The sequence below is a fragment of the Meles meles genome, chromosome X (assembly GCF_922984935.1).
Source record: "Meles meles chromosome X, mMelMel3.1 paternal haplotype, whole genome shotgun sequence".
NCBI lineage: Eukaryota > Metazoa > Chordata > Mammalia > Carnivora > Mustelidae > Meles > Meles meles.
The window spans coordinates 129,668,115-129,683,565 of NC_060087.1; positions in this window are offsets into that span (position 1 = coordinate 129,668,115).

Below are 15,451 nucleotides of genomic sequence, written 5' to 3' on the forward strand. Positions count from 1 at the left end.
GCGGCCAGACAGTCACAGGCGGGGGACGGGAGAAGGGAGGAAGAGGCGAGCGGGCGGCGCGGGCCCCAGGCAGTGGAAATACGGAGGTCTGCGGCTGCGGCTGGGAGGGCGGCCACAGAGTGGGCCAGGCGAGGCAAGATGGGGAACTAGGTGGGCTCCTGTCTCCTTACAGAACTCCTCCAGTGCGCTCGGGCACCGTGGGATCGAACTGTGGCTTCCAGCCCTCTGCTCCAGCCCCTATCACCTGTTGCTTCCCCAGGTCTCCTGGCCTCTGACATTTCCCTTACCCTCACTCCAGACCTTCCAGTCCTTCAGAGCATCTCTTGGCATCAGAAGGAAGCTGGTAACTGAGTACCTTCCTTGGCACAGGGGAAGAAGACAGACTTGGGGGGGGGTCTCCCCAGCAAGCTATGATTTGAGCTACTACACAGGCCAGTTTCTCAGGTACTGAGGGGCAGGGGAGGACTCACCCGCAGAGGACCAAGCCTAGGCATTCACTGGAGCATTTTCCCTTAACCCCAGAGAGGCAATAACTGACTCAGTGTGGGTCCAGGCTTAGCCCCGGAGACCTGGTTCTGAGAGGGACCATCTGGGGCCTCAGAAAACTCTCCAAGACTGGCTGGACTGGCTTTCTGGAAACTTGGCTCTCAGTCATGCCAGAAATAGAAGTGAGAAAGCACTGGGGTTGGGGATGAGAGTGAAGGTCAGTGCCCCCATTCAGTGGGAATAGTGAAGTCTCAAGTATCCCTGGACTTCCTCGTTGTCATCCAGAACCTCATGACTCACTTGAGAAGGGAAAGGATTGCAGAGATTTGCCTGTCAAGCTGATACTGGACATGAGCAGCATCCTCACCTGCTGCTCTAGAAGGGGCTGCGTGCATCTTAGCTGGAGATGCTCCTTGGAGAGCCTTGCTATACCAAACTAACCTAATACAACCTCTTTACCATCCTACCCTTAGCCCATCACTCTATTTTGTCATCTCAACAATATTGCCCACTAACTGATGGTCTTGGGCAGTTCTTTGTGAGCTTGTGTACAGTGGGTTCCCCTGACTGAAGTAAGCTCTGTGACAGAAACCAAGCCAAACCAAACCAAAATACATGTCTGTTTGGTTTTCCATCATATCTCTGAAACCTAGATATGTTCTGGGTACAAAATAGGCACTCAACAAATATGTTTTTGGCCTGTGTGCAGCTGTGTATGTCCCAGTGCCCCTGAGTTTACTGGGACCTAGCCTCCCTTCAGCCTCTGTGAAATGGAGCAGAAAACACTGCAGGGCACATTCAGGCCTCTGGTGTGCATGCTTCCTAGCCCTTTGACAAGGCAAACTTCATGGGCTTGTGACCTGTACAGAAGAGCCCCACTTTGTTTAACCCTTTGCTACCCTCCTCTTAAAATCCTTAATTTTTGAACATGTGCCCCAGTATTATTACTTTTCCCTCAGCCCTGCAAATTATGTAGTCATTCTTGCTGTAGGGAGATATGCGGCAAAGCAGGGACCAGGCAAATGCAGAGCATTCCCAAGCTCACTACAAGGAGAGAGCTGTCCACCATCTGCCTGCCCTCCAGTCCAGCTCTAGAGTGCTGTGCAGAGCGGCCTTGGGCTTGAAGTATCTTATATGGATGTCCCTACTTCCACTGACATTGGAGTTCCAAGAGATGGAGGTTTGACTGATTTCCCTGTACTCCCCTGGATTGAGTGCAGAGCTTAATGACCAGCAGTAGTTGGTCACTGAATAAGTGACTGAGTCCCAGGCAGCCAAAAGAGGCAGGCAGTTATAGCTTTTTAGTCAGAGAACCCACTTGGGACACCTTTCTCTTAAGGGTGGAGATTAATCACATTTTGCCATTTTCCTTACCCGCCTCATCGAACAGGACAGCTACAAGGAGCTGTGGAAACTCATAAGCCTTCTAAAAGTCAGGGCCTGATCACTGTGCTGCAGTTCTCACAGTGCTGTCTGTGTGCTTGTGTATACCAGGCCATGGGCTTGGCAATGGAGGGATATAAAGCAAGGCCTTGGACATAGTTTTGGTTCTCACATGCATGGCTCAAAAAAGGAGAAGGGACTTCTCTCCAAAATTACTAGCACAAGGTAGGAAGTCATGACATGAGTGCCTTGGAGTTCCCAGAAAGACTAGGTTTCCCTCTGGCTGGGCAGTTCTGGAAACTACAGGCAGGAGGAGGAGCCTGTACTTTACAGGGACTTGAGGTCTGTAGCAATAGATGAGCCTTACTGGCAGAGATACAGAGATGGGCATTCCTAGCGTAGAGTCAGCCAAGATACTGAAATCAGAAACGTGTGGTGCTTGATAGAAAACAAGGAAGAGTTTGCCGGGAGTATTTGCATGAAGAGACATTGTGGGAGATAAAGCTGGAGTGGCAGCCTGGACAGGCTATTTCTGTGCTTTGAATACTGAGGCAAGAACCTGTACTTTTTCTTGTAGGCAAGGGGGAGGTTACAGAAGATGTTCAGACAGGGACGTTGCGTGTCAGAACTGTTCTTCAAGGAGTCCCACCTGTCTGATAGGTCAGGCAAGAGCGTTTTCAGGAAGGACAGGCTGGAGCCCATTTTCTCTCAGAAAAGGAGTTGTATGGATCTGAATGTGAGCAGAGCTCCCGGGATGATTAGAGGGGAGAGAACAGCATGGGAGAGGTTTAACTGACACATTCGATATCTACTTGGAGTCAGGGAGGAGGCAAAAGAAATAAGATTGCTAGAGAACGTGCAGGGTCTTCCCCCAGGTGACCAGGGTGGCAGAACAGTAGTAGGGAAGGCAGAAGGAAGTGGGGGATCTTTTAGTCACAGTAATGAGAATAGTCCCTTGCATTTTGTGTTTCACTTTCTGATGTCCCAAGAACATTAATATTTATTGTCGAGATGTGTGTGTGTGTGTGTGTGTGTGTGTGTGTGTCCCATTTCTCTATCCTGATTACTTCAAATATATCTCTCTACAACTAGCTATTCAAGCTGGATATAAACAAAAAAGTTAATATATCAGCTATATTTTCATAACTAAACCAAGCTACACATTGATTAGAATAGCCCTGTGCAACCCCTTTGTCAGTTGTGAATGATCACTTTTAATAACCAATACCAACCCACCATGTGTCATGTTATACATGTGGTTTAGGGATAAAACCGGAGCTGCTGGTCATAACATCGCTGTGTTCCTGTCTAGCTTGGCCTAAACTGTAACACATGCACAATGTGTTTTTCCTGTTAGACCAAGGGAGAAATTCCCATCCCAATAAGTTGTGCAATATCCTTAGCTAGTTATGTATCTGGGCTTACAGCAAGACCAAGATGCCTGGGATACTGGGCGAAGCAAGCTGGGGGAAGAATCTCTACAGGGCTAAGCTGGGAGCTAAAATGGATGAAGGGGCAAGCAGGAGACAACCAGGCTTCTGAGCAGATAGACAGTAGAGGCAGAGGCAGCACAGGGCAGTGATTAGGTCCTGTGTCCCTGTGCCCCCCTATAGGTGGAACTGGGTTTGAATTTCAGATCCTCCACTAGATAGTAGCTGAATTAACAAAACTTATGTGTCATTCTCACCATTACTGATAAATTACTGAAAATTAGCAGTGAAGGCACACCTGGTATCCCTAAGGTCTTGAACAGTACCTAGCAAGTGTCTGACCAGGGAGCAAGAGCCCAGCCCAGATATGCATGGCAGAGCTATGCTCCTATTTACAGAAGGTGATAATGGACTCAATAAAATGGGTTCTAGGGCTTGGGGAATTGGATGACTGAGACAGCACCCTAGGCTGGTGGTACTCAGGTCCAGTTTACAAGGGAGGAAAGGCATTGCTGGGGATGGAGATTGAAGTCCCAGCACATGGGTGCTATTTAAAGCCATGGGACTAGATGCAATCACCCAAGGTAAAGAAGATGGCAAAAGCCTGAGTCTTGAGAGAGCTGTCACAGTAACCAAAAGAAGAAAGGCGCATTTCTATTGGATGGCAGGTTCAACAACATTCGAGTAAGACAAGGACTGAATTATGCTGATTGGGTTTATCAACAGGGAAGTTATTGGCAAGCTTGACACAAGCTGTTACAGTGGAGCATTGGGGTGGAGGCCAGTTGACAGAGGGTTGAGGAGTGCAGGAAATGGGCAGTGAGATAAGGGAGAATACCAACAGTTTATCTGAGAAGTCTGGCTGGAAAGCAAGGAGAGCTGTCACCATCTCCCAGACCAAAAGAGGAGATGGGGCTTAATAAAGAGGACATGTCTGATTCTTCTCTGGGTCCCTATGGCCTGGACCAGGCCTCAGAGAATAAGACAAAGAGGTTCAAGGAAAGAACTTCAGTGTCTTCTGTGAGAAGTGAATGTGTGAGGTGAGGATGTGAAGCCAGAAAACACAAACAACTTTTTAAGAAGTTTACAGTGAAGGAGGTCAGAGTGCAACAGCTAGGGGGAAGAAAATATTTGGAAAATTCTGATTTTTGTGTTTTAAAGATGAACTAGATATGTTTATAGGCTACAAGGAAGAAGCCAATTGGGGGAAAGAGGGAGGGAGGAAGTGCCTTAAGGAGATAGTTGGGTACCATTAGTCTAGTGTGCAGAACTGGCCTACTAGTGGAGGATGAACACCTCTTCCTCAGAGAAGGGAGGAAAAGAAAGGAGAAGAAAGAGACAGGCTCATTTATTTATTCAACCAACATTTGTTACCATGAACCAGGCACTGTTTCAGATGCTGAAGAAATGAGAAAAATAAAAATTCCTGCTCTTGTGGGGCACACATTCCAGGGGAGAAGGCTGACTATAATCTCTCTCTCTCTCTCTCTCTATCTATCTATCTATATGTATATATACATATACATATCTATACATACATATATATATAATAGGAAAATGTAGCATTTTAGAGGGTAATAAATGGTTTAGAGAAAAATAAATGGAGTAAGGTAAGTGGGATTAAGAGTGATATGGAGAGTAGGTTACAATTTTACATAGGATGGTAGCACTAGGCTGTACATATGTCTGAAAGAAGAGTGTTTTAGTACAAAGGAACAGGCAATAGAAATTACCTAAAGGCAGAGCATGCTTGGCATATTCCAGGAACTTCAAGAAAGCCAGTGCATCTGGAGTAGAGTTAACAAGGAGTTAGTGCATGTAGAGAGTTATGAGCAAAGGAGTGACATAATATGGTATAGAGACGACATTTAAAGCCATGGGACTAGATGAAATGAACATGGGAGTGAGTGTAGCTGGAAAACTGGACCAAGGATGGTAAGAGACTGGGGAGAAGAGAGGGAGCCAGCCAAAAACAAAACAAAATAAAACAAAAAACAGAGAAATGTGACCAGTGAGGTGAGAGAATAATCAAGAGTGAGGCATCATTGAAGTCAAGAAGGAAGGAGGAATTCAATTATTAACCAGTGCTGGAAGGTCAAGTGGGATAAGAGTAAGGCTTAATCATTGTAGTTAACAATATGTAAGTCATTAGTGACTTTGACAAAAGAAGTTTGTATGATGTCTGTTTTTGGCTGGATGGGGCATTAGAAATACGGAGCATAGAAAATTCCTTGGGGGAGTTTCATTGTGGAGGACAGCAGCTAAATGGGACAGTTGTTGGAGAAAGAAGGAGGGTCAAGAGGTTATATGGGAGAGGTGACAGCATATGTATAAGTTGATGGGAAAGTCCAAGTATAGAGTGAAAACTATGCTACATTGGAATGAGGGTGAGGATGATGTTATTAAGTGAGCAAAAGGGGGTAAGATGTAATGATTTGGAAGCAGCACTGTAGAAGGTGACAACCCTACCTGAGACCCTAAGAGACATGGAGTACAGGAGAATAAACCCCTTCAGAGGGCTCCCAGAGCTTGTGCCCTATCGCAACGTATCGACTGGATTAATGACTGAGTGTGTGCATGAGAGGTCTGCATGGGAAGCCATGCCCTCCAGGTGGAGAGGAGTTAGAGTTACATTTGGAAAAAGTGGTGGGAAGGTGGAGGCCTCTCTCTCATAGAGCAAGGTGCTGGTGGGCTAGTGGGAGGCTTTGAAGATATAGGGGGTGCCAGAATGGTCAGGGTCTGATTATAGTTATAGAAGCACAGAGCAGTGCAGGGATGGATGTGCTATATAGAAAGCAATGAGCACAGAGACTTACAGGAACTGGGTTGTGAAATGTGGTGGGTCTTCTTGGAGTTTGAGGGATATGATTATCTGCATCCCTATCCCATCTGCTCCAAATTCATAGTAATTTAAAAATAAGATATAGGGGTCAGACAGATACAGAAGAACAAATAATTCCCCACACCTCTTAATAAAAGGAGCTGAGGCTCCAAATTGGCTTCCATAAATGCCATCCTATCCCTCACCCCTGCTTCAAATTAAACTTAACTACCTTTCCTGAGGACAGGCAGCTACAAAAGGCAGGTGGCCTTCCTGCATATCTCAGAAGTCTGGCACAGAAGAACCAAGGGTTTGTGTTTTCCTTTGTTCTGTCTTACCAATCAGGTATGCCACTGCTTCTCCTTAGGGAGGAGTAAGAGAAGTAGCAGAAATCTTCCTCAACTGAAGTTTCCTGTTGTATAGGCAAAGTGAAGACACTAAATAGAAGATGAATCATTTCTCTTACAATCTCCAGGTTTTTATTCCTTCTAACCACTTAAGCTTAATGACTAAGTCCAAGATTAACCATAGGTTGAACTATGACCCTCATGTTTGTAGCAGGAGTTGGGGGAAATGGGACATTATATCAAAAAGCCCCTTGTTACAGAGAGTCCTGTTCTCCCTTTCATGGAACCCTTCCCCCATTACCAACTCCTGCCTTCTTTGTATATCGTCCTTTTTTATGTAGGGAGGGGCTAACGTTTTGAAATCCCCTCTCCTTTCTCACAGATGCTGTTTTGGGTGCTGGGGATACAGTGACAAGCCACACTAAGTTCCTGCCTTCATGAAGCTTACATTCTTTTTTTTTTTTTTTTTTGACAGAGATCACAAGAAGGCAGAGAGGCAGGCAGAGAGAGAGAGAGGAGGAAGCAGGCTCCCCGCTGAGCAGAGAGCCCAATGATGTGCAGCTGGATCTCAGGACCCTGGGACGATGACCTGAGCCACCCAGGTGCCCCTGAAGCTTACATTCTTATGCGAGGAAGAGGCAATACCCAGATAAGGAAGTAAATCTGATAATTTCCAGTACAAAATACCTTGGGACCATTAAAAGTGGTAATGTAGGGGCGCCTGGGTGGCTCAGTGGGTTAAGCCGCTGCCTTCGGCTCAGGTCGTGATCTCAGGATCCTGGGATCGAGCCCGCATCGGGCTCTCTGCTCAGCAGGAAGCCTGTTTCCTCCTCTCTCTCTCTCTCTGCCTGCCTCTCTGCCTACTTGTGATCTCTCTCTGTGTGTCAAATAAATAAAATCTTAAAAAAAAAAAAAGTGGTAATGTAGCCAAGAATAACTGCAGGAGAAGGACAGAGGCCTGTCAATCTGGTCAGGGTGCAAAAAAATGTCCTGGGTCCTTCTGGACCTTCTGGGTAACTTGGACATTCAGGGCACTCAGCTCTGAAACCAGTTTTGCCATCTCTAATTCCTATGTGGAGTAAAGGGAGCAGGAGGAAGGTAAAATGACAAAGCTATTAATATATGAGAGGCTGCCAAGCCATTATCATTTATTTCAAGTGGTGGTAAAAGCAGATGACTCATCCTTCAGAGCTGCAGGACTTTGTACTAAACAGTATGGATGGTTTATTGGCTTGTCTGTTTTCCTAAGCCCAAAATTCAGGGGGTAGAGCTTCTGAGGGCCAGTAGCCCTGAGGAGTTGCAGTTCTTCACCCCAGCTCTAGAAAGATTTTTCCAATAGTCAAAGTTTCCAAGAGAAGAGATCCTTCAACAATGACTGGGAGCAGGGTGCTTTCTGGGTGGGGATGGAGCTAGGCAGCTAGGTGGAAGAGTCTGTGTCTTATTTGCCCTCCCTCAGCAGACATACTTCCCTGCCTTGTAGGCTAAGGAGGAAAGGAAGGAGTCTTTTGTTGAAATTTCCAAGAGATGCTCTTTTTCTCTAGTGCTCTGGGCAAATGTAGCCTATTTCATGAAAGACATTTTTCCCCGCAAGGCTTTGGAAAACTGATTGGCAAGTTCATAATGCTTGCTGGGTCCAACTGCCTATCATTTGTAACATTTGGGAGTGTGTGGCTTGGTTAAGTCCTCTGAGAGGCTCCCTGTATGGAAGCTCTGCCACTGAATCTACAATGTGAAGTGGCTGGTTCTACAAAACCGATTGGTTCCAACAAAGAGGTGAATTCACCCAGGAAATATGTAGTTTTAATGTAAAAAGGTCTTTGTAAAAAGCAGTTGTTCTTTCTTTTCTGATGCATCAATAGTATCACTGGTTGGGCCTCAGTTCCAAAATTATTAGGGCTGGTGCTCTTGTATGAAATAGAGAGGACTCCATGGTGTGCCAAATAAATTTGAGACTTCTTATTTCTATGGGAAATTTTGACAAGAGGGAAAAAAAAACAGAGAATACATTTTCATCTCAAAGGAACTAGTATTAGATGGGCTGTAAGGGGAATCAGTATTTGGAAGGGACTATAAAAGATTTGATGAAGCTGGTACTAACTTCCTCCTGAAATATGAATCTCTTTTATAGTCTCCCCCACAAGTGGGGCATTCATCCTTAGATCAAACCAAGGATGGGCTGACCACTACTCACAGGGTATCTTGTATCACTTTTAGACTACCTGTACAGCAAAATGTCCTTTGACATGAGTGAAGAATTACCTGAGGGAAGGTAGAAAAGCCAATCAGACTCCTTGCTTTTCAACTCTAAGTTGGCCAGAAAAAAAACCAAAAACATTTAAACTGGAAATTAGAGAGCCCATCCCTACTACTCTTTTACTCTGCCCATAGGCAGGCATGATTTGAGTTCCCTCTTTATAGGTATACACTCTGTGACATTCATTAATCATTTTCACACACACACACACACACACACACACACACACACACACACACAAGTAGGTGAAACATTATCTTAATGCTTCGGATACTATATGGACCAAAGATTAGCCAAGAATACAGAGACATCACAGTCATCTGGATGTCCCAAAGTTGACACTAAAGCTTCTACCATTTCTTCATGAATAAGCCCTTCGGACTTTACTTAGAGTCTGTCTACTTAGCCCACACTCAATTCTAATATCCTGTGGAAATATGGTTACCCAACCTGTTGCAACTTAATAACATAATTAGAAGGGACCAGTGCTTATCCACCTGATAATCCAGACTGGAAATAGCTTTTAGTATTGTCATAATCAATGGAATTAACCATAGAATTTTCAGTGTGTTCTTGGGGAAATTACTTTCCTTCTCTGAGCCTGACTTTATTTTTGTTTGCTTGATTGATGTAAGAGAGATGATAGCTCCCATGTATATTTTGCAGGCCTGTGTTATTGCTTGAGTCAGCTATTGTGTTGGAACATTTATAGTACTTTTAGCTGTGAGTAATGAAAACCCTTACTTAGATTGACTCAGACAACAAAAAACATTTATAAGGATGTCCAGAGGTAATGTGGGCTGTTACGTTGCTTAATTCAGCTGCTCAACAATGTCTTTGAGGACCATCTCACAGATAACACAGTGTAGTTGACTTTTGTCTTTAGTGGCAGAACTTGAATTAGAACAAGAACTGAATGAACTTAAAGGCATCTGACAACCCAAAACCCTGTCCAGTGTTCATGCTGTCTTAGGATTTTGGATATTCCATAGTTAGCAATTGTCTTCTGTGTGGGGCTGTGTTGGGGGGAAAATCACTGGAAGTTGAAGAAAGCTATGGCAGGGAGCTTTTGATGTCAATTCACTGTAAAGTTCCATACTCCCAGAAGGATCTAATTCTATGATATGTTCAAGGTATATCAGAATAAAAATGGGTCATGGAGGTTAGAGAGACATGGTCTGTTTAAGATGCCTCTGGTTAGGAGTGGTGAGAACACTGGGTACATAGAAGGATAGGGTGTGAAGTGAAGCTGGAATGTATCTCTAATGCCAAGGTGCTAAGACTGGGTTATCAATTTTAAGGAACATTGCGTGATTTAAGTAGAGGAGTTTGGCATGTCAGATTTATATTTTTCAAAGACCAGTAAGGCCAGGATGGCAAGTACTAAATTGGAAATGTGGAGTATGAGACCAGAGGTAGCTGAATCTCTTAAGATGCTATTGCAATATTCCAGGAGAGAAATACTGAGACTCTGACCTAGGTCAAGGCAGAGGGGGTAGAGAAAAAGTACTTCAATTCTATCATGTTTTGGTCTTAGCCTGGTTTTTGGTAACAGATTGGATGTAGATGGTGAAGGAGGGTTCAGCCTATGGAAACTTTCAAGTTTTAGGTGTGGCCTCCTAGTGCCTCAAATGTGCTTCACTGAGATGGGCTCCATAGCAGAGGCAGAATGCCCTTCAATGGAAGATAAAAGTTTTGGTAGTTTGGAATATGTTGACTCTACGGTGTCTGTGGGATGACCAAGTGGAAAGTTATAGGAGGCAGTTGACTATATCAAGCTGGAGCTTGGGACAGAGGTCCAGGTTATAGACTGACTTATTAACACTATGAATGATATTATATATAGCACTTTGTATTTTAAAAATAATCTTCATCTTCATGATTTGATTTAATCCTTACTTCAATTCTATGAGGTGGACATTATTTTTCCCTCTTCCCAGATGAGGCAGCTGAGTCCCAGAGAAATTAAATGACTTGCCTAAGATCACACAGCCAGGAAGTAACAGAACTGGGGCTAGAATGAGAGTCCCTTCATACGGAATGCCACACATTTCCTACTGTTGTTCAAATAGCAAAGTCAGCTGCACAGAGATAGTGGGAGAAACCATGGGGAATTGAAGTCCCTCAAAAACCTTATGAAAAATAAGAACAAAGTTGGGCAGAAGATGGAAGCCTGGAGTTTTCACAGAAGTAAACATGAGCTGCCTGCAGCTGGGCCTACAAAATCCTGACCAATGGGATGTTATGCCTTTGGATCTAACTGGGTTCCTGGCCCTGGGGATGCTGCAACTTTGCTTTTCCCAGCTTTCCTCCCAAATTTACTCTAACCTCCTCCTCCCTGTGTTTCTACTGAAGTTACTCAGTTTGTATTTTGGATCTTGGCTCTGTTAACTGTATCTTGAGGTTCTGAACCCTGGCTGCATCCCCAGGTTGTTGATTCCCTGGACCCACCCTCGGTCTCTCTGTTTGGGTGTTGGACTCTGTTCAGGGCTTTGGCTGGCTGGGCTTCAGTTTCTGGGTGTCAATACCCAGGGAGTATTACAGGAATGATTTCAGACATGTTTCTTCATCCCATCTCAGGCCTCCTCTCTTGCTGAGTAGGCATGGAGAATGACTATTATTTGATTGACTGGCAAAAAAACCCTAGGGAAGGGTCACATGGCATGTTAGACAGAATTGAGGGCTTTATAAACTGGAGGGGAGTTTTCCAGATGGTCCTAATGGGGAGGCAGTGAGGAAAATCCAAAAGGCAAGCATCAAATTGGAGATGAGTTGGAGGAACTAGAGTGCCGAGGGAGACAATGGAAGCTCTGGTTCATGTCTTCAGGAAAACTGAAGGCAATTTATCCCCAACCTCAGACCAGAAGAAGGTGAGCAGCAGAACTGTGGTGAGAATAGCCATACTTTTTATATCAAATTTTCTAGCCTGGGGAGTGAGGAATGTGAATGAAGGAGTCTAAAGAAAGTTCACCACTTTCAACATCAAGGTTTTTGAAAACAGCTATTTAAACCACATATTAGGAAGAAAAAAAACCACGTATTTCAGGTATGGCACATTTTTTCTGCCTTAGCAAAATGAAGCACACCAGACATATGCAAACTCTTCCTAATTACTCTTGGTTCTTATTGTGAACTTCATGTCCTGTTCTTGGCTATGACAATTGTTTTTATTTCATTACTACTTAGATGTAGTCACTACTCTTGTGGAAAATGGCCCCAAATAGATGTGCTTTTTGAGTCAGTGTATCTCTTTTTACAGGGTTTCTTCTCTGACTTATATAAGTCTGTCAGTTGTCACTTATGATTGTCAACAAGGCTTCTTTAATAAAATCACTTTTTCTTACCATTTCTCATTTGCATTGACATTGAAATTTAGATATATATGTTTCATAGAACTTTATGTAAACTAAAGTTTATGGGCACTGTCCCTCACCTCCACAAAAATAGTGTGGAGCATGGGCTTCATGATTGTGATTTTAGTTGCTCTGAGGCTTTCCTTCCCCCCAACTCAGTTGTATTCTCATTAAGCAGGGCTTATTCATTCTTTAAGCAAATATTTTCTGAGTGCCTACCATATATCAGAGATTCTTTTACAGGCTTGGCATATAGAAGTACAAAACAGAAAATATCCCTGGCCTCATGAAACTTGCATTTCATGGGAGGAAACATTTTAAAAATGTGACATATTAGAAGATGGAAAATGCTATGAAAGGAAATAAAGCAGTGGAGGGAATAACGTACTGCTGAGGGTGTACTTTATTATTTAAATAGGATACTGTGATTTCTAAGGGGATCAAATAGAGTGAGTGAGCCATGTGGATGTCTGAGAGGAAAACATTTCATGCAGAAGGAACAGGAATACAAAGGCCCTGAAGTGGATGAGTACATGCCTGATATGTTGGAGAAATGGCACTGGGACTGGTGTGACTTAAAGGAGTGCAGGCAAAGGGGAGAGTGGTAGAGGGATAAAATCAGGGAACTGCCAGGGGCTGGATCCTGAACCATTAAAAGGACACTACTTTTTACTCTGAAATGTGGGATCATTAAAGAGATTTTGAAGAGATGAGTAGTGTTATAAACTGAATTGTGTCCCTCCCAATTCATACTTGAAGTTCTCACACCTAGTACCACAGAATGTGACTGTTTTTGGAGCTAAGGTCTTTAAAGAGGTAATTAAGGTAAATGAGGTAATTAGTGTGGTGCCGTAACCCAATATGACTGATGTCCTTATAAGAAGAGGAGCTTAGGACATAAACAGGTACAGAGGGAAGACTGTGAAGACACAGGGACAAGATAGCCATCTGTAAGCCAAGGATAGAGTTTTCAGAAGATCCTGCTGATTCTTTGATCTGAGATTTATAGCTTCCAAAACTGTGAGAAAATAAGTCTGTTGTTGAAACCCCCTAGTCTGTAGTACTTCATTATGCCAGCTCTAGTGAACTCATAAATTCCATAATCAGAATTAAAGTTTAAAAATAACACCCCAGGGCGCCTGGGTGGCTCAGTGGATTAAGCCGCTGCCTTCGGCTCAGGTCATGATCTCAGGGTCCTGGGATCAAGCCCCGCGTCGGACTCTCTGCTCCGGAGGGAGCCTGCTTCCTCCTCTCTCTCTGCCTGCCTCTCTGCCTACTTGTGATCTCTCTCTCTGTCAAATAAATAAAAAATAAAAAATCTTTAAAAAAAATAACACCCCAGTCCCTGTGTAAAGAAGGAACTACTGAAGCACAAGGATGGCCACATAAGTGGCCTGTGGATAGGAATATTGATAAGCATAGTGAATGTTCTTCAGAAGAGTGTATTGGGCCCAGAATTGAAGGGATAGATGAACAAAGGTTTTAACAGAACAGAATGGAGAGTATACCAAAAAGTGCAAGTGACATGTGCAAAATTATTGAGAACCTGTTTTAAGCAATAATACAAAGTACAGAAAACATCTTGGTTTGGCTATGGCCAGGAGTTCCCAATGGGAACACACACCATCAAGCTGTCAAGGTAAGGAGAAACAGGCTTCCCACCAAGCAGGGAGCCCAGCGAGAGAGGGAACACAAGCAGGGGGAGTGGGAGAGGGAGAAGTAGGCTTCCTGCCAAGCAGGGAGTCCAATGGAGGGCTCGATACCAGGGGATCATGACCTGAGCTGAAGGCAGATGCTTAACATCTGAGCCACCCAGGCGCCCCTGTAAAGAAGGTTTTATTCTTCTGTGGCTTTTACCATTCCCTGGGAGGAGGGGACAGTAGGCAAGGCAGCAATGGAGGTAAACAGCTAAGAACCATATAGCAGATGATTATTTAAAAAAGAAAAAAGATGGAATATAAGACAGTGAAAAATTACAGGTGCTTGGAATTGGAAAATCGGGTTTTGACTACATATTTGCCACTTGTGGGGCAAGTAATTTCTTTGAGCCTTGCTATATATCTCTTTCCATTGGAGCCCCAAATTCATATCTTGCCTGCCTCACAGTGCTACTGGGAAGGTCAAGTGTGCTAAAAGCTGAGAAAGTGCTTGCTAAGTTAAACAATACAGAGATCTTTAGGTATAAATGCAAGTAAATGTTTCAATGCGGCTTCTGGTATGGAAGAAGCAAGGAGAAATGGGTGTGGTCAAGACTGTTAGCTGTGCACGTAAACCTAGTTTCATTTTCTTCCATAATAATAAAATTGTGGCTGGGCACATTGCTTCCCAGCTAGACCACATTTCCAAGAATCTCCTGTAGTCAGATGCTGTCATGTGACTATATAATCCCTAATAGAATGTATGTACCTTAAGACCACAGTGTGTTTCCCCTTTGTCTTCTTCCTACTTCCCACCACTTGGACCCATTCATGGTGGTTACCCACATATAATTAAGTCAATTATATCAGTGCTCTAATGGATAGCCAAGTAACAACTTTGAAGGAACTTGGACTCATAAATGACTTCAAAGGGGCAAAACCACTTGCCAACCAGTATCCTTCACATCAGGACTCTTAATTTCATGTGTAGCTGACAGATAAAGAGAAACTGCTTTGTTATCTCAGTCATCCTATTGGTAGGTTTCTGTTAGAACAACTTAACTTTACCTTGACTAAAGTGGAATTGTATCTTGAAATACAAAGTATTATTGTATTGTTATTATTACAATTGTGTGGAAATTGTGTGGAGGGGGACAAATATATTGATATTATAGAGTTGAAAGCTCGTAAATTATTTTACGCCATGGCAAAGCATAGTAAAACTGTAACCTAAACTAACTTGGAATTCAGTTTAATGCTTACTGAGAGTTTAGTACTAGAAAAAGTCACTGAAAAGAGTCAGAATGTTTGTGTTGCCTGCTCCTTGATGCTTTTAGAAAAGTATTAAAAAGATCTTGTGGCACTTTGCAACACATGAATGTGACATTTGTGACAACATGGATGGACCTAGAGGGTATTATGCTAAGTCAAATAAGTCATAGAAATACAAATACCATATTATTTCATTCATATATGTAATTTGAAACAAAACAAAACAAAACTGAAACAGACTTATAGAGAACAAACTGACAGTTATAAGAAGGGAAAGGGATAGGAGGATGGATGAAATAGGTACAGAAGATTAAGAGGTACAAACTTCCAGTTACAGAATAAATAAGACATGGAAACATAATGTATAGCATAGGAAATATAGTCAATAATATTTCTTTGTCTCTGACAACCCCCAGCAGGAACCTAGCAAAGTCTGAAGGCTGAAAACTCACTGACTGTGATTCTTTA